Source organism: Hippopotamus amphibius, chromosome 4, assembly GCF_030028045.1.
Source record: "Hippopotamus amphibius kiboko isolate mHipAmp2 chromosome 4, mHipAmp2.hap2, whole genome shotgun sequence".
Lineage (NCBI taxonomy): Eukaryota > Metazoa > Chordata > Mammalia > Artiodactyla > Hippopotamidae > Hippopotamus > Hippopotamus amphibius.
Window position 1 is genome coordinate 115,954,626 of NC_080189.1, and position 19,361 is coordinate 115,973,986.

Genomic DNA, 19,361 nt, shown 5'->3' on the forward strand with positions numbered 1-19,361 from the left:
TGGACGTAACAGTCAGACTAAGGGTGTTGCTTTCCACGCAAACATTTCAGGTGGCTTCAAGAAAGCCACTGTTAAAGTGAGAGAGAGGAGGTTGGCAGTGTAAACCCTTAAATAAAAGAAGACCTGGGGGCAGGCGTAAGGACTGCATCCCAAAGAAATTTTTGAGTAGTTTTTTGCCCATGGAATGAACCAGAAGCAAATAGACTGAAAGCTTACTAAGTCTGGGGGCACCTGTATTATTGTTCATTCCCTAAAATAGCCCTCAAACCCCCAGCCTGCAGCAGTGGGGCCTTTAGCTCCCTTGGCATGATGCCAGCATCTTGGGTAACCTCCTTGTTTTCTGGTAGAAGAGACAACCTAAGCCCATCTTGGGCATATTCCCTCCCAAAACTTGGAATCAGCTCTGCTTCCTTTTGGCAGGAAATGGTTTTAGATATTTAGACACTCTGATTTGGTTTCTGGGGGTGTTCACAGCTTTCAAATCTCTTTATTGGACAAGCCATGAAATACTTGGAATTTCATGTTCACGAATACATGAGTTCATGCTAAAATTTTCAATTCAGATTCTGGATATGGGATTGTTGTTTAGTTCATTAATGGTACACCTGTACTTCCTTCCTTTATGCCACATATTCTTGTCCTCAGTAACACCCACCAAAGAACTCATGTGCTCTGTTCCACAACGTGCACACGGCCATTCCAGAACGAAAATGCCTAACAGCACCCCAACAACAGAGTCACTGGATACAGGTTTTAAAAATGGTTTACATGGGGCTTCCCTGGTGGTGCAGTGGTTAAGAACCCACCCGCCAATCCAGGGGACATGGGTTCGATCCCTGGGCCAGGAAGATCCCACATGCCACGGAGCGACTAAGCCCATGCGCCACAACTACTGGGCCTGCGCTCTAGAGCCCGTGAGCCACAAGAGAAGCCACCGCAATGAGAAGCCCACGCACTACAGTGAAGAGTAGCCCCTGCTTGCCGCAACTAGAGAAAGCCCGTGTGCAGCAACGAAGACCCAATGCAGCCAATAAATAAATATATTAATTAATTAATTTTAAACGTCTGCAGAAGAAATGGTTTACCGTTCTTTTTGTCCTCAGAATACAGCCCAACCAGGGACTCAGAGTCAAATGATTACATTTTACAGTCACCTGAAATAGTTACTTTCTGCAATAGTCACGCCAGTGGTTCGAAACCCGGTTCTGCTCAGTTGTTTCATTTTGCTCTCAACATTTAGGAAGCACACCTTAAAATTTAATTTTATGTCATCATTATGTAAAATATGTTCATGATTCCAGAGGGAAATACATAAAACAAGATGAACTGAGTAGACTGTCCCGAACATGGGTGGGTCCTGGGAAAAGGTCACAGAGGCCCACATCCCATGTGGACGTGTATTTTAAAGTAATAAATTCAGTCAACAAATTCTTAAATAGAATATGCAAACTCTTCTGAGAGAAGCAATTCCTCACAGACGTGGAGGCCAATTTCTAAGGTAGGATTCCTGGCGACTCAGAGCTCCACACTGGAAGTGGCAGCACAGGACCACCTGCCCCTCACGCCCCCTCCTGGTCCCGTTCCTCAGGCCTTCCCACAGCTCAGGGGGCCTTGCACGTGCGCGCGCGCACACACACACACAGACGTGCCAGCCCTGCTCAGCGCTCAGGAGGATGGGCCCTGAGACGAGGCCCTCGGCGTGGGCTTGGGGCCACGTGGGTAGCCAGAGTCCCGTGATCTAGAAAGGAGGGTGTCCGTGCCCCGTCACTCGGCCCGTGGGGTCCTCACCCCCAGGCTGGGCAGGGACTCCTCTCTCCCAGGCCCGCAGGCAGCCCCGACAGACAAGCCGAGCACCTCTCCCTGTCCTGCCCCCCTGCAGTGCTTGGTTTCTCATTCCATTTTATAAACAGAGGCGCATTTTATATATGAACAGACTCTATCTTCACACACACACATTTACACGCAGGCATCCTACCCTGTGGTTGGGGGTGGCGGGGAGGGGACAGGAACGCGGGCTCACAGAACCAGCCTCTTTCCGGCAGATAAGGGGCCCGGCTGAGCCGCAGCAGCCATGAGGCCACCAGCGGGCAGGGAGTCCGGGGACACTGCTTCCCGTCACTTTGGGATGATTCTGTCGAAGGAAGCAAATGCGACTTTAACTCACAGTAACCAGTAGGAAAACACAGTCTTCTCCGTGAACCCAAATAAGGCAAATTCAACGTAAGAGACACAGATGCAATTCTGGTTCCTGAAATATCAGCTCCACTGCCTTGAACCAAATCGCTGGCCTGACCGGTTTCTCTTTCCTTTGCAAACACCTCACGTGATTAGGCCCCTGGCCCCTCTGGGGAGAGGCAACCTGGCTCATTTGCCCCATGGCCATCTCACAAGCTGCCAGCTTAGTGTCGCCTTTTCCCTGTTGATCCCTAAGCCACACGTTGGGAAACTGCTCTACCTTCTCCAGCCCCATCTCTCCCAGCTCTCATCCGAGGTGAACACGGGGCCTCCCGGGTGCCAGGCTGTCAGCTCTCCACCGGAACCCCGGGTTGGCAAGAAGGGCTTAAACTTTCCCGGCTGAGCCATGAGGAGGGAGGAAATCAGAGAGTTGTAGCTAAATGAGTACAGAGTTTCAGTTCTAAGAGAGGAAAGGTTCTGGAGGTCTGTTTCACAATAATGGGAATATCCACAATATTACTGTAAACTGTACTGCTGAAATGGTAAAGAGGGTAGGTTTTATGCTATGTTTCTTACCATAATAAAAATTATAATAGCATAAGACACACACACACACACACACACACACACACACACACACGACAGGAGGATGAAATCTGAAAAAACAAAAATCAGCATCCAAGGCGTGAATCAGCCCATGTGTCTTTTTTTTTTTTTTTTGTAATAACTTTTTATTTTTTCCCAGATCTTCACTGGAGTATAATTGCTTTACACTGGTCTGCTAGTTTCCCTCCCACCCTCCCTATCCCACCCCTCTAAGTCATCACCAACTTTTCTATCAATAAACAGGAGCTGGATTCAGCAAGGACACCCCTGGGGACAACATGGGTCCCCTCTGGACACTGTGATGCCTGTTGTGGCTGCCAGGTGGCCTGTGGGGTCGGAGGGAAAGCTGAGAGAATTAGAAAACCTATGAGCCAGTCCAGAGTTCTTTTTGTAAATATAAATAAATAAACATATGTTATTTAAAACAGCATAAGTTTCATTTATATGAACAATGTGATGTCAACTCACTAAGAACTCGACCTCTCATAAACTACCACCTAACCTTGTCTTGGGTTGAAAAATCCCTCAGTTTTTTGTAGAATTAGAAACAACAGAAGCAACACTCACTTTGGATCAGATCTCTCATTAGCCTTACGGGAAAGAGGCCTCTCTTTGGCTCCAGACATAATAATTAGCAGAGCTTTGCTGGAGGTTCTTGAAGTCTCTTTCCTGAGAGAAAAGCAACAGTCCCTCTGTCATGGGCTCTTATCCCCTACCCTTTGTTTTCTCTCCGTTTACGTAATTAAAAAAAAAATCTCCATGAAAGCATGGCAGCCAGAACAATAAGGCCCTACTGCACAGCACAGGGAACTATATTCAATGTCTTCTAATAAACCAAAATGGAAAAAGATATGAAAAAATATACATGTATAACTGAATCACTTGGCGGTATACCAGAAACTAACACAACATTGTAAATCAACTATATTTCAATAAAAAGTAATTAAAAAAAAAAAAAAAAAGCATGGTGGTCAGGCTGCCATAACCCTCTTCTTGACCAGCTACCCAATCAGGAAGAAAGTTCTCTTGGTTTCCACGGGCAACCGCCACTTGGCCTTGACTCTCTAAGGCCTTCTCACAAACCAACGCCTCACTGGGATTAAAGAGATTTTCTTTGTTCAAGAAGGACGTCCCTCCTTCAAACCTTCAACTTCATCCCGAAACCTCAGGCCAATCTGCTTCATTTCCTTTCCAAAGATGCAATCGTTTTTGAACGGAACAGCTGGTAAATATGCAGTACTCAGCAGTTTCCTCTCAAGCAGCAAGTGAAGGTCAACCCGCAGGGCCCTTCGGCCGGGATGTTAATAATGTCCCTTGTAGAAACAACTTTTCTACACAGGACAGCTGGCGAAAAGACCCTGTTTGCTCAAGATGGTGTTGTAAATAAATCTCAAATGGAGGTCCCCTGCGTGGAGATGTGACTGAAAAATAAGTTCAGACACAGCACCTCTTGTAGCCTCCCCACCCTCCATCCTCCCTTCTTCTTATCTGTGGTGGCCACACGCCCAGCACCAGATAATCATGACCATCCTGTTCCCCAACTTTCCAACTTCTCTTGCAACTCAGGGCGGCCTTATGATCCACTCTGGCCAATGGACCCAAATGCAAGTAGGTTGAGAACACTTCCTGGAAAACTTTACTTTTCCTATTAAAGGTATAGACATGGCTGGTTTGACAATTCACCTCCCTTCTTTTTGCTTTGAATTCAGACATGATGTCTGGAGATGCAGCATGTATCTTGCAATCATGAGGCAAAGGAGAAGCTTGGGTGAGCATCACGGATTAGGGGAACCAGGGGCAGCAAGCCCTTCCTCTGAACATCTGCTTATTTGAGAAAAATAAACCCATGTGTGTTCAAGCCATTTAAGCTGGCTTTCTGGTCCTCACAGCTTCACACAATTCTGAGTGAGACACAGCATGCCTGGCACACTTCCCACTGACTCTGGTGTCTCTGAAAGAATCTAGAGCCAAAGGAGTAGCATTTCTGCCCACCTCCTCTCTCCACAATCTCTGCTTTGTAGGGCAAACTCATAAAAACCCAAGTGGGTAGATGAGACTGTGAAAATTTCTAATCTGGTCCAGGGATTTTTGTCACTGACAGTTTAAACGGGTGACAACTGGTATCCAAAGAAAGTCATCGGACTTCATGTCAAAGATGTTAAAGGACCCACCCATTCCAAAGCCAGGACATCTGCATCCTGGGTGGGAGGGACCCTCCCTGGAGCCAGAAACACAACCCTGACCAGGTGTCCTCGTCACAGGGACGGGAGGGTCTGTCCAGGCACCCCTGCTGCATCCACTTGGCGGTGCCACGGGCCGGAGGGGCTCTGTGTATGCAGGACACATTTGAATGGAGCCAGAGTGGGTTATTTTGAAGAAATCCTCACCCGGTTCCAGCAGCCTATTCAGCACCGATCTCTGAATTTTAAGAAAAAAGGTGGGGAAAGGACCTGGTAAGTATGTGGCATCATCACAGACACGAATGATGGCTTTGATAATAATAACCTCTGATGGGGTTGGGCCGCATTGTCATTAATCCCATTTAACTGACTTTCGACACTGATGCTGACGGGGCCTCTTGCCCTGGAGTCCCCGCTTCCACACCGCTCCTCTGTGTCCCAGGACATCCACCTGCACTGCCTTCCTCGCCACGGGAGCGAGGTGCACCAGGCAGCCAGACTCCAGGGCGCCGACAGGGCAGGTCAGCCAGCATCCTCTCCCTCATGCTGCCTGGTGGGCGAGCTGGGCCGGGACGCCCCGGCCTGCTGGTTCCCTCTCTTCCTCTCGCCTGCAGCCTTGAGTGCCCCCATCACTGCCTCTTCCTCTGGGGGCCGCGTTGCCACGTGGGGCAGCGGCTGGTCTGTCGGAAATGCTCCAGCAGGCAGAGGAGGGTCTGCCCAGACACGAGCGTTCGGGTTGGACATGGAATGGGCTGCAGCCGGACCCTGTGTCCAGACCTCCACTTGCCAGCACGACCAAGGGTCGTAGCAGAAGAGCTGACCCACCTTACTGAGGTCGAACTGAGCTGGAGGTCTGTCCTTGGTGGGAAGAGAGATCTCGTCAGTGATCAGCAAAGGTGTTTTTGATTTTGGTGGGTGACGTATGTGGGGAGAAGGTCTGACTAGTGACGTTGGTCTGCAGACCTTAGCAATGTCGATTCTAGTCCTTTGTTTCTTTTCACCTTCCAAACTGAAACCAGATGAAAGCGGGAACCAGAGGTGTACTCGTCTGCTAGGGCTGCTACACAAAGTCCCACAGCCTGGGGGGCTTGGACACAGACACTGACTGCCTGCCAGCCCGGGAGGCTGGAGGTCCCAGACAGAGGCGCGGGCAGGGCTGTTTCTCCTGAGGCTGCTCTCCTTGGCTTGTGGATGGCCGTCTTCTCCGGTGTCCTCACGTGGTCATCCCCGTGTCTGTGTCATAATCTCTTCTCGTAAGGACCCCAGTCATACTGGAATAGAGGCCACCCTCCTGACCTAATTTAACCTCAGCTGCCTCTGTAAAGACACTGTTTTCAAATACAGTCACATTTGGGGGTATGGGGACCTCACATATGAATCTGGGGGGGAGGGGACACAATTCAGCCCATAGCAGGACTCATGTGACTGCACAGGCCCCACCCAGGTGACCTAGGACAATATTCCTACCCGCAGGTCTATAACCTCCACTATACCTGCAAAGTCTCTCCTGCCACAGAGCACAGCCCAGTCAGAGGTTCTGGGGCCTGGGACGTGCACAGCTGTGGGGGGAGGCCCTTCTGCCTTCAGCACTGTGCCAAGCACTTTACCTACATTACCTCACTTGTATGTGGCCAGGTTTTCCCACCATCCCCTGTGTTTAGCTGCAGAAACAGACATCCAGAGCGGTGAGGAAGGACCCCACGTCACACAGTTGACAAATGGTGGAGAACGTGCTTCAGCCACAGCCTGACGACAAGGCCGGCCCATTCTCACTGCCACCCAATCAGAAGTCTTCACCCACAGGGGCGGCTGCATTTTTGGAATCTGAGGGATACTCTCCCCCTGGCCTGGAAGTGGGGGGAATGGACATGCCCCTCCTCGCTCACCCACAGGCCTCCCCGAGGCTGCGCGGTCTGAACCCCTCCCCTCAACACTGGTCTCCCTGAGTCTGGGCTTCTCCCCTCGCATCTGCCCACCACAGCGTAGCCGGAGCCACGGTTTACATCACAGATGTGATCTCGCCACTTCTCTGCTTAAAAACCTGCAAGAGCCCCCAGTGCTCTCAGGTTGCTATAGCTTGTGTGTGCACCCCCCAAATCTAAGCTGATGGTATGAGGAGGTGGGGCCGCAGGGGTCATGAGGTCATGAGGGTGGAGCCTGCATGGATGGGATTAGTGCCCTTATAAAAAGGACCCCACAGAGCTCCCTCACCCTTTACACCATGTGAGGACGCAGGGAGAAGACACAGTCTGTGACCCAGAAGAGGGCCCTCACCCAACCGTGCTGTCACTTGGCCTTGGACTTCCAGCCTCCAGACGATGAGAAACGAATTTCTGCTGTTTAGTCTGTGGAACAGACCTGTTTGCTGTGATAGCTTGGGTAGACTAAGACGAAATAAAGACTGAACCCCACAATATGTTGTTTTTTGCAGGGACTCTCAACGTGAAGCTATGAAAACCCAACTCACTGCAGAAGACAGTGTGGTAATGTCTCAAAAAGTTGAACACAGAGTTTCCATATGACCCAAGAATTCCACTCCCAGGCACATGCCCAAGAGAATTAAAAACATGTTCAAGCAAACACATGTACACATGTGTTCACAGCAGCATTACTCACAACAGCCAGAAGGTGGACACAACCCATGCGTCCCTCAGAGGATGGGCAGATAAGCAAAATGTGACACACGCGTACAGCGGATGCTGTGCAGCCACAGAAAGGAGTGAAGTACTGACACTTGCTACAGTGTGGATGAACCTGGAAAACACGGAGTTTTCAAGTGATACAAATAGACACAAAAGGTCACATTTTATCTAATTCCATTCACATGAAATATCCAGAACAGACAAATCCACAGAGACAGAAAGTTGATTAATGGTCAGAAGCAGGGAGGGCAGGGGAGAATAGGGAAGAACTGCTTGATGGTTAGGAGGCTTCCTTCTGGGGATGAAAATGTTCTGGGACTAGACAGAGGTGGTGGTTGTAAAACATGATGAATGTACTAAATGCCCCTGGATGGTTCACTTTAAAATGGTTAATTTTACGTTATGTAAATATCACCTCAATTTTAAAAACCACAGAAGGCAAAAACAGAAATATAGATCAATGGAACAGGATAGAAAGCCCAGAGATAAACTACGGTCAACTAATCTATGACAAAGGAGCCAAGGATATACAGTGGAGAAAAGGCAGCCTCTTCAATAAGTGGTGCTGGGAAGACTGGACAGCTACATGTAAAAGAATGAGATTAGAACACTCCCTAACACTATACACAAAAATAAACTCAAAATGGATAAAAGACCTAAATGTAAGGCCAGACACGATAAAACTCCTAGAGGAAAACAGAGGAAGAACACTTTTCGACATAAATAACAGCAAGATCTTTTTTGATCCACTCCTTAGAATAATGGAAATAAAAACAAAAATAAATAAATGGGACCTAATGAAACGTCAAAGCTTCTGCACAGCAAAGGAAACTATAAGCAAGATGAAAAGACAACCCTCAGAATGGGAGAAAATATTTGCAAACGAATCAACAGACAAAGGACTAATCTCCAAAATATATAAACAGTTTATCTAGCTCAATATCAAAAAAACAAACAACCAAATCCAAAAATGGGCAGAAGACCTAAATAGGCATTTCTCCAAAGAAGACATACGGATGGCCAAGAGGCACATGAAAAGCTGCTCAACATCACTAATTAGTAGAGAAATGCAAATCAAAACGACAATGAGGTATCACCTCACACCGGTGAGAATGGGCATCATCAGAAAATCTACAAACAGTAAATGCTGGAGAGGGTGTAGAGAAAAAGGAATGCTCTTGCATTGCTGGTGGGAATGTAAATTGATACAGCCACTATGGAAAACAGTATGGAGTTTCCTTGCAAAACTAAAAATAGAACTACCATATGACCCAGCAATTCCACTACTGGGCATATACCCAGAGAACACCATAATTCAAAAAGACATATGCACTCCAATGTTCATTGCAGCACTATTTACAATAGTCAGAACATGGGAGCAACCTAAATATCCATCAACAGATGAATGGATAAAGAAGATGTGGTACATACATACGATGGAATATTACTCAGCTGTAAAAAGCAAGGAAACTGGGACATTTGTAGAGAGATGGATGGACCTAGAGACTGTCATATAGAGTGAAGTGAGTCAGAAAGAGAAAAACAAATATTGTATATTAACACATATATGTGGACTATAGAAAAATGGTACAGATCAACCGGTTTGCAAGGCAGAAATAGAGACACAGATGTAGAGAACAAACATATGGACACCAAGTGGGGAAAGAGGGGAGGGTTGGGGGGGAATGAACTGGGATACTGGGATACCAAATTGTACACTCTAAATATACGGAGTTTATTGTAAAAAATAAAAAAATAAAATGTTAAAAAAGAAAGAAAAAAATTAAAAAATAAGAAGAAAACACAAAGATTAAAAAAAAACACACACACACAGAAGGACAGAAGGAAGGGAGGGAGGGAAGGAGGGAGGGAGGGAGGGAAGAAGGGAGTCCAACCCAGCTTTGTGGGACAGACCTGCACAGTGAGAACCACACTCGCCCAGCGACTATTAAAGTGGTACCTGTTTCCCTGTTTTCTCCTGCTCCGTACGGCCTGGCAGGCAGGATGGGTCGAGGCAGGCCTGTGCAGTCCTGAGCTCTCTTCATCTGATAACACTGAGGATGGTCACCACAGCTATTCTACAGACCCCCTGTCAACACACCCAGTCTCGAGTCTAACACACCTCAGGAAGGCCAGGCTGGAGAGTGCTCGCACGGCACTTAGAGGACGCACGATTTGCATGCAAATCCCAAAGTGCTGCTGCAGGTCTCAGAGGAACCTGTGATCCACTGGGTTCGGTATGATAAATCACACGAACTTAGCACACGCCTAGCTCTGAACTTGGCACAGAGTAGAGCCCACGGATGTCGGCACGAACGCACGGATTAATGGACATTTGGGAAAACTGGTGGTGCTGGACAGCACGTGCCCAGGTGGTGCTTAAGCTCTGAATAAAAGAGGAAAATCTCATCCTTCATCCATCATCCGGTCGGAAGGCAAGCTGATCATTTCCCCGAATAGCACTTCCCTTCAACAAACAGTGGCCATAAAAGTGAAGGCTCTGAAACTTTAAGAGGCCATAAAGCCTCTGGCAGTGGCGCAGGGCTCTGAGAACACACACGTGAATAAATTAAAACCCGAAGCTGCTGGGGAGACACAGCCACGTCCAGGACACTGATCAACAGGCTCTTAGAGGAAAGAAGCATGGACCACAGCATCGCGCGTGAGCCTGGGGCAGCTGCCCGGCAGCCACCCCAGGGCCGCAGCCCTGGGCCAAGTCAGCAGCTCCCGTCCAGCTGAACAGGGGGCTTACACAGCCACACAAAATCGATGCCACTGGTTGGTCAACCAAAGAGTGACCTCACCAAATGACTCTCAAGCCACAGACATGCTCCTCTGAGACGGGAGAGAATGGTGATCAGTCTGGGGACCTCTGAGTTACCAAGTTCACAGTTAGTCACCAAACAGAGTGCCCCAGGGCGGAGAGAACCACTTAGAGCAGGTTCTGCATTCAGTGACAGGTGTGGGGAGGGCCCTTCACGTGGAAAGCATGACCCTGGACCTGGATTTCTCTATTGAGAGCCGGCCACCAAGACCAGACAGGCTGCCTGCACCTAGGTTTTGTCCTCGATTTAAAAACATTCTTTTGATGTTGTTTAGGGGTTAGAATTGGAAGGACCTGATAATCACCTCAATGTCGTAGGGAATCAGGAAGACTCCTTGGTTTCTGACTTGAGCAACTGAGTTAATAGCTATGATATTTATTGATATTGGAACTACAGGGGAGACAGAAGTTTTGAGGAGATGGTTGTGTGCTCAATTTAGGAAAATTTTAGTTTATGTCTTTTTGAAGGACAATACAGATGGAGGTTGTACATAGGTTTAGACTCAGGAACTAGGTCTGAGTTGGGGCTACAGATTTAAGAGGAGGCAAGTTAACTGGTATATATGTAGACTGAGAAGAAAAAAAATTAAGACTAAACAACTTTGTGAGTCCAGGCAGATCAATAAGTGTAAGCAAAGGTGAGTAATATGGAATGGGCAAAGATTACAAGCATAGAATTGAACCAGGAAGAGAGGGAGAGGGTGAAAGAGACAGAGAGAGCGGCAAAGACAGAGAGAGAGAGCGACAGAGAGAGAGAGAGGCAGAGACAACAAGAGAGACAGTGTTGATGTACAGTATTTCATATATATATATAAAAGATTCCCATGTCTGCACTGTTTTCTCTTAAATGTTTTTCACTGTGTGCTAATTTTGAAATATTTTCTAAAATGTTATTTGTGCAAACATTCTCTAAAATGTTATACTGGCTCACCCCTGGTTTTTCTTTTACATTCAAGTTCAGTGTATCTTTGCATGTGATGGCCTACTTTTAACAAAGAATCCAGGTTCATAGTGTTTAGATTTTATGGAATCAAAGTTTTAAAATATAAACAATAAAAAATAAAAACATTCTTTTCCCTGCAGACCTCTGAGCGGGGACTGCAAAGAATCGCAATGAGGGTCTTGGAGTCAGACAGAGTTAGTACGAGTCATCCTTCCTGCAGGGTCTCGGCACCCAGACCACATCACTCGACTCCTTTCCCAGGCTGCGTGTCAGGGCTGCGAGCTTGGTCAAGCTTCGAGGAGGATTTGCAATAGAATTAGAGTTGAGGGCTTTTTTTGGGGCGGGGGGGGGGGGAGTTCTTTTTCTACCTTCTTTTCACCTGTAAGCCCAGTCCAGTCAAGTGCCCAAACATGCATTTTTCCAGGGCTGAAAAAGTACATACAAACTAGAGCTCGGGGGAGGCTGGACACCAGAGGTGCCGTTAAAGCCCCTGGAGGAGACAGAGCTCGGCAAACACGAATCTCTGCTGCAGTTCCAGCAGCCTCGAGGGTGCAGGCATGTGATGAAGATCAGGCAGCCCGAGAACTGGTCTCATCGGAGAGCCACCCGAGGTTTCCTGAGCATTTATTATGTGCCGGCGCGATGTTGGGCGATGGAGATGTAAACACTTCGGGGCAAAGAAAAGACTGAGAGGACATTTGAAGGCAGTCGGGCCTTTGGAATGACGGAACGTCATCCTCCAAGGCTGTCTGAGGACTGGTCAAATCCTTCACCTTCCAAATAAAGAAACCGAGGCACAGAGACAATGAGTGAAATGCAGCCTTTCCAAAAAATAATAAAGTCTGCGGCTGCTTCTACTTCACAGGAACATTGTGTCTGGAAGCCCCCGATTTTATCTGGGTTCGAATTAGCCACGGGACTGTCTTAGTCAGCTCAGGCTGCTGTAACAAAGAAACCACAGTCTGGTGTCCTAAATGACAGACATATCCTCACCATTGTGGAGGCTACAGACTCTATGTCTGGTGAGAGCAGCTTCCTGGTTTGCAGATGGTGCCTCCTGCTATGTCCTCACATTACAGAAGGGGCTAGAAAGCCCTCTGGGGTCTCTATAAGGACACTCATCTCATCATGAGGGCTCCATCCTCATGATCTCATCACTTCGCAAAGTCCCCACCCCCTAATACCCCCACACTGGGGGTTAGGCTCTCAACAGATGGATTTTGGGAGGACACATTCAGTCCATAACATGGACCCAGCAACATGGCCCGAGGACCCCCGATGGTAGACAGAAGGGGCTCTCCTTGTTTTTTGTGGGCATAGCATAGAAGTTTGGGGTCCTGCAAGATCTTTTTTCTACATCAAGCTAATAGAGACCTGGTATCTATTTTTTTTTTCACACATATACACCTCACTTTCCCCCCACTGAAAACCTCTTTGCTTATTACTAAATAATGAAACTTACATTTTTTAACATCTCCAGTCTTTCCAACACTGTACCAAATGCTTTATATTTAACCCTCACAACACGCCTAAGAGGTTGGACCCCATCTGTGGCTGAGGACACGGAGGCTCAGAGAGATTAAATCACCTGCCAAAAGCCACCCAGCTGGCCACGATCCAGTCAACTCCAAAGCCCACGAATTCCCCTCCCAATATGAGCAAAACTCTCGTAGATTTACTTGCTGCACACAAGTGGGCTGTCAGGACTCCTTCCCCAGTGGTGGCAGCAGATGGAGCAGATGAACACACTTGCTCCGCCAGCCGTTCCCTGGCCAAGGCTGCTCTCAGAGGCAGGGCCAGGCAGCAAGTGCTGCGCCCTCCTGTGGACAGGAGGGCGGGCAGCTGTTCCCAGCAGGGGCCGTGATGGGGCGGCACCAGCCTCCCTGGCTGCCGCGCACAAAGGTGGCTCAGGCTGCAGGGCTCTAGGGGCCCTGGGATGGGGGATGATGGCTGTGGTTGCAGCTGCTGCTGCCCCTGGATGCCACAGGCTCCTTGTGAATGCCTGGATTCAAGTTCAGATGGGACCAGAAATGAGAGACCTAAGTTGATCCCTGTGTACCTTCGCCAGGGTCCATCTGGTCGACCCAGTGGGCCTTAGTCAGTCACTGGTGTTGAGCTGAACTTCTTGGTCATAAGCACCTACCCAGGACAGGAATGTGCAATTACACCCGTCTAACAGAACCCCCTGCTGTTTCCACCGCAAAACCTGGGGATGTGGCAGAGCCAACTCCGAAGAACTCATTCATTCATTCAACACTGAGGGATCGCCTTAGACAACCCGCTCTTTGATGAGCTAGAAATGTCATGGGCTCCTGAGAGACACTTGCTTTCAAACCTTGGTCTGCCAGAAGCTGCGTGGCCTTGAGAGAATCACATGACTTTTTTGTGTTCTCATCAGTGAGTTTACTTCATAAGGTTCTAAAGGAATGAAATGGAGCAGCACCTAGAATGATACAAGGCTCTGAACGACAGTGTGACGTGTTCATTGGTGTGAATACGCCTGCACTCCCACTCGCCAGGGTCCCCACCTCTTCCCCAGCAGACACGGACCTCCAGGAGCTTCAACTCTTGGCCAGAAGTTTAAGAGCCGTGATCTTTGCATAAGACATATCTAAAGTGCATCTGACAAGCTAATCACACACCCTCCTTACTAAGAGAGAGAGGGAGGGAGGGGGGAGGATGAAAAGAATAGAGTTGGAGCGGTGGGGGAACTCCTGGTAGAGAGTGAGAGGGGGTTTTCTGAGGATGGGCCCCTGTCTCTTGGTGTGGGAATTGCCGGATAAGTTCAGGGATATTAGAGGAAAGTTTCCTTGTGGCTTTGGAAGCTGGTAGTGAGTGAAAGCTGGAAGGACCTTGAGGAAAGTGTCCGTGAAAACTTGAAAAGCCTTGAAAAACTGTTTGTAGAAGCATGACTGTCTTTGAGGTGGCCTCAGGTAAGGGATTAAAGGAAAGAAAAATCTTACTGGAAATTGTTATGTAGTAGAGACAGAAATTTTACCAGCACTGTAGCCTGAAGTATTAAGGAAGGTAGAAAATATACCTTATGCACGGGGTGACCTGGCAAAGGAGATGGTCCGAGCAGAGTGTAGAACAGGCCATTGCATTTCTTCTTGCTGCTTCTGGTAAAAAGCGAGACAAGAGAAATGAGCTAAAGCAGGGGCTGTTAAACAAAAGACAGGCAGAACTTTCTGGTTTTGAAAATTCTCGCCCTTTCCAGATGGCAGATGCTGTTAAAATTAAAGGGCTCTTAGGCAAAAATCAAGTTCAAGGCACTGTCAGGAAAATCTGGTCTAAGGACAAACCCAAGAATGTGACTGTGTCTTCGTCGGCTTTGGGTGTCATACAAATAAGAAATGTCACAGACTGGGTGCTTCAACAACTCTGATCTCGCAGGGCATATATTGGAGCTATTCGCAGGTAGGCTTTTTTTTTTCTCTCTCTCTCTCTAATGGATTGAGTCCCCCAATAAGATTCACAGGTCATCCACATGTTTTTAAGAGAATTATATTGAAGGAAGCTTTGACAGCTTGGGCTGAAAGGGACAGACAGCACAAACTGAAAAGATGCCTTTGGACCCTGAAACTTATACAAGCCAGAAGCAGGCTGAGAAAACTACACAAACACAGGAAAAGGAAGGATGACTCAGAGGGTGAAACCAAAAGCCCACAGTGAAGCCAAGAGCTGTGGGAAATTATTCCCAGGAAACGCCAATTTGCACCCTACTGGATTTCAGAATTGCTATGAACCAGGGACTTCTGTGCATTCCTGATCTCCAACTTCGTCGAACAGTAGAGTCTGCAGTAATTATCCTATGCTTGTCTTATTGTTACAGATAACTTGTCTCTCTAGTTCACAAATTTCACACCTGGCTTTGAGGATTTAAGGAACTACACCTAAGAAGCCTCCACCATATCTGGACCTAATTTGGAGAATGAAATTCTGCACTTCAAACTGATACTCTACTGTACCGGGGGGCTTGGGAGAGGCTAAGCACATGGTGTGTGTGGGCAGGATGTGACTCTCTGGGGGACAGAGGGAGGATGGTGGCAGCCAGCCTCCGAGATTGCCCCCAGGGATCCCCACCCTCTGGTGCTCATGTCCTTGTGTCACCTCTTCCCACAATGAACAGGACTGACTCATGTGACCAATAGGATGTATGTGACTTCTGGGTCTTAGCAGACGTTGTGGCTTTCCCCTTTTCTCTCCTGGGTCACTTGCTCTGGGAGAAGCCAGTTGCCATGTCATGAGGACATTCACCCAGGTGTGTGAAGCGGTCCACATGGTGAGGACCAAGGCCTGCTGCCAACAGCGAGCACTGGCCTGTCACCCTTCTAAGTGAGGCACCTTGTGGGGCAGATCCACATAGCTGATTGCAATCTCATGAGAGACCCCAAGCTAGATGATTCTACTAAAACAGTCTTGCATTCCCAACCCACAGAAATTGTGTAACATAACGAATGTTTATTATGGGTTTAAGCCACTAAGATCTGGGATAATTTGTTACCCAGCAATAGATAACTACTACAGGATTGAAATGAACACGTGTCACACACTTCATTCATTAATGAATGATGGAAATAGTAAAATAGTTCCAGGAACATTTGGGGAACTTGACATTTATAGCAACTTCATAAAAGACTTAGAATTTGAGTGCTAGGTTAATACAAAATAATACAAAACTGGTTAATGCCCCAGGGAGTAATACACTGAAACCTTTGGGGTTATCTTTTTCGAGTTGACACTGAAATGACATGCCATCACCTTCTGCCTCATTTTCAAGTTTTAAATACTTTTCCTTAACAAGCAGATGTGATCCAGGAACTGAAAAAGGGAACTCCCACTTGACTGACTGCTTCTAAGGAAAGGGGGTCCCAGCAGCTGCTGTCACCCCAGCTAAGGCTGGATGTGCAACGTGGCCTCCCTCACCTATGCTCAGAGGGGACAGAAATGAACGGGTACAGAGGGCAGATTTGGCCAGAGCAGAGCATGGGCTCAGGGAGCTCCTGGGGGCGAACAGCAGGGACTACACACAGACTTGTCTCAGAGCAGCTCTGGCAGGAAGATGAGATGTGAGGTGGTAGAAAGGTAGACAGGAAGGACAGGTAGACAGGAAAGGAGAGAGACAGGATGCCCAAACAGAATCCCAGGCCCTAACGAAGGTATAGGTGGTTTTGTTTTGTTACCTTTTAAAAATCATCGTAAACACGTAAGCAGTATTTACCCAATAAAAAGAAGAAATTCAAATTCACCTTTGGACAGACTGATTCTTTGCTTTGCAAAGAACTATTAAGTGAACCTTTGATTATGAAATAAAAGCAAATATCATGCTTCCTGTTGAGTCTGTGGGCCTGAATGCACGTATTTGAGGCTGAGAAGCTCCATATTCTGTGCGGAATAAACAGCAGAAACAGAATTGTTCCTTGAGGAGGTGGGGTGGGGGGAGTGACTGGTGGGCTAGGGGCTAAGGAATGGGTTTGCAGAGGCTGGACCCGCAGCCTGTGGGTGGCGCGTCTGCAGGAGCAGAGGCTGGGTTGGAGAATTCCACCTAAAGGAAGGAAGAGAGTCCAGAGCAGGGACCTGGGTAACTTGCTGTCTGTCAGCCTTTGGGAAGGCTGTTGGCCATGCCTGTTTTTTAAGGCTCATGTTGGAAAATCATGTTCTAGTGGACCTTCCTGTCAGGGACCAGAAGGCAAGGGAGCATTCCTGAGGTGGAGAGAGGGTATCTCTCAAACACAAGGGCCATTTCTGTTGTCAGTCATCCTGGGGCGAGGCTGGTCTGGAGACAGGAAGTGAGGATGAGGGAGGCTGGCCTCTGAATGAAGAAAGAAGACATACACAGAGCGCTCCCAGAGGGGAGGTGGCCCCTCCACCCCACGAGGGTCACCTGAGAGCAGGTGGGGGGAGCCCTGTAAAGGACCCCCAGGACAGACCCACCTAGAGGCTCTAAAGGAAGCCACATCCAGGAGGCTTACAGTTACCTGTGCGTTACCTCCATCGCCTTCTCTCTCTCAAGCTCGTCAACAGAGTCTAGTTCCTGTTGTGGTGTCAGAATTTAAGGGAAAAGCCTCCTCTGCACCTGAAAGGCATGCTGAGTGCCAAAGCTCGTGTGCTGGTGAGGGCAGCAGCCTGACAGGGAGGGACAGTGGCCCAGTTCAGTGACAGCATGAATGAGACACCACAATGCCAGAATCGGACCCTGGAGAGATCTTGGGAGGCTTGAAGGGCTGGGCAGGGAAGGGGCCCAGATTAACAGTCCACAAACTGACAAGTGGCTGAGGAATTCACAGCAAGATGAAGTGTGGCTCAACTGGTGGTCACAGACTGGTGACACCTGGCCATGCAGGCTACTGATGAATGAGACAGAGGATTGATGATGGATAGAGAGGCAGGCGGGTAGAGACACAGGTATAGGATGGATGGATGGATGGATGAACGGACGGATAGGCAGGCAGATAGAAGACAGACAGATGATGTATAGATAAATGGAGATACAGGTATAGAATGGATAGTGAAGGAGTTCAGAGAATGTCATCCCAAAATATGCCACCCAGGCAGACTGATTATTTTGAGTTAAAGGCACTTGAGAAACAGCAGGTATAACAAGGGCTCTCTAACCCTCCTTTTTCTTTCTGAAAGCAGGAGATAAACTTCCCTGTAAAAGTGCCCTCCCTGTACCGGGAGAAAGGAAGATGGTCTTATCACCAGAGATGGGGAATCTGAGGCTGAGACATCTGTACAAGCAAACCTTGTTCAGCCAACCCTTATTTTCCTGGTTACTCCTTCACTACTTACCCTCTCTGGCCCAAACCCCTGTGTCCTGTCCACTCTTCACAAATGCACTGTTTGTTTCTTTGTCTAAAAGGTATAAAAGCTTTCTGCTCTGGTTGCTTTTTCAGGTCTTCATTCTCTTATGGAGTCTCCTATGTACATGTAACAATTTATTAAAACGCATATGCCTTTCTCCTGCTCATCTGTCTTTGTCCATTTAATTCTTAGGCCCAACTGGAGACCTAAAGAGAACAGAGGTGAATTTGTCCTCCCTACAGTGGATAGACAGATATCTAATGATGGATGGATGGATAGATGGATGGATGGATGGATGGATGGATGGACGGACGGACGGACAGGTAGGTAGGTAGGTAGGTAGGTAGATAGATAGATAGATAGATAGATAGATAGATAGATAGATAGATAGATAGATAGATAGAAGTATAGGATGGATGGATGGATGGTTGGATAGATGACAGACAGAAAGAAAACTGCAGAGGAAACACTTTTTTTTAAGCTCTTTGTTGGAATATAATTGCTTTATACTCTTGTCCACCAGCTTTTGAGGTACACCAAAGTGAATGAGCTGTATTTAGACATATATCCCCATATCCCCTCCCTCTCACGACTCCCTCCCACCCTCCCTGTCCTGGTCCTCTAAGGCATCACCCATCATCGAGTTGATCTCCCTTTGTTATACAACAACTTCCCACTAGCAATCTATTTTACAGTTGGTAGTGTATCTATGTCTATGCTACTCTCTCACTTCGTCCCAGCTTCCCCTTCGCCCCCCACCCCCTCAAACCCGTGTCCTGCAGTCCATTCTCTGCATCTGCATCCTTATTCTTGCCCTATCACTGGGTTCATCAGCACTTTTTTATTTTTTCAAGACTCCATATATAGGAGTTAGTATTTGTTTTTCTCTTTCTGGCTTACTTCATTCTGTATGACAGATTCTAGGTCTATCCACCTCATTATATATAGCTCCATCTCATTCCTTTTTATGGCTGAGTAATATTCCATTGTATATATATGCCACATCTTCTTTATCCACTCATCTGCTGATGGGCATTTAGGTTGCTTCCAAGTCCTGGCTATTGTAAATAGTGCTGCAGTGAACATTATGGTACATGTTTCTTTTTGGATTATGGTTTTCTCTGGGTATATGCCCAGGAGTGGGATTACTGGATCATATGGTAGTTCCACTTTTAGTTTTTTAACGA

General features: G+C 47.7%; 1 long non-coding RNA gene across 1 annotated transcript in view; it reads right to left on the bottom strand.

Annotated features, from left to right (window-relative positions):
• LOC130851181 (uncharacterized) overlaps positions 1 to 19,361 on the bottom strand; it is a 39,949-nt gene that overhangs the window by 4,146 nt on the left and 16,442 nt on the right. Inside the window, exon 2 of the long non-coding RNA XR_009053136.1 lies at positions 14,411 to 14,489. This is a non-coding gene — a long non-coding RNA (uncharacterized LOC130851181). The remainder of the gene's footprint in view (positions 1 to 14,410; positions 14,490 to 19,361) is intronic.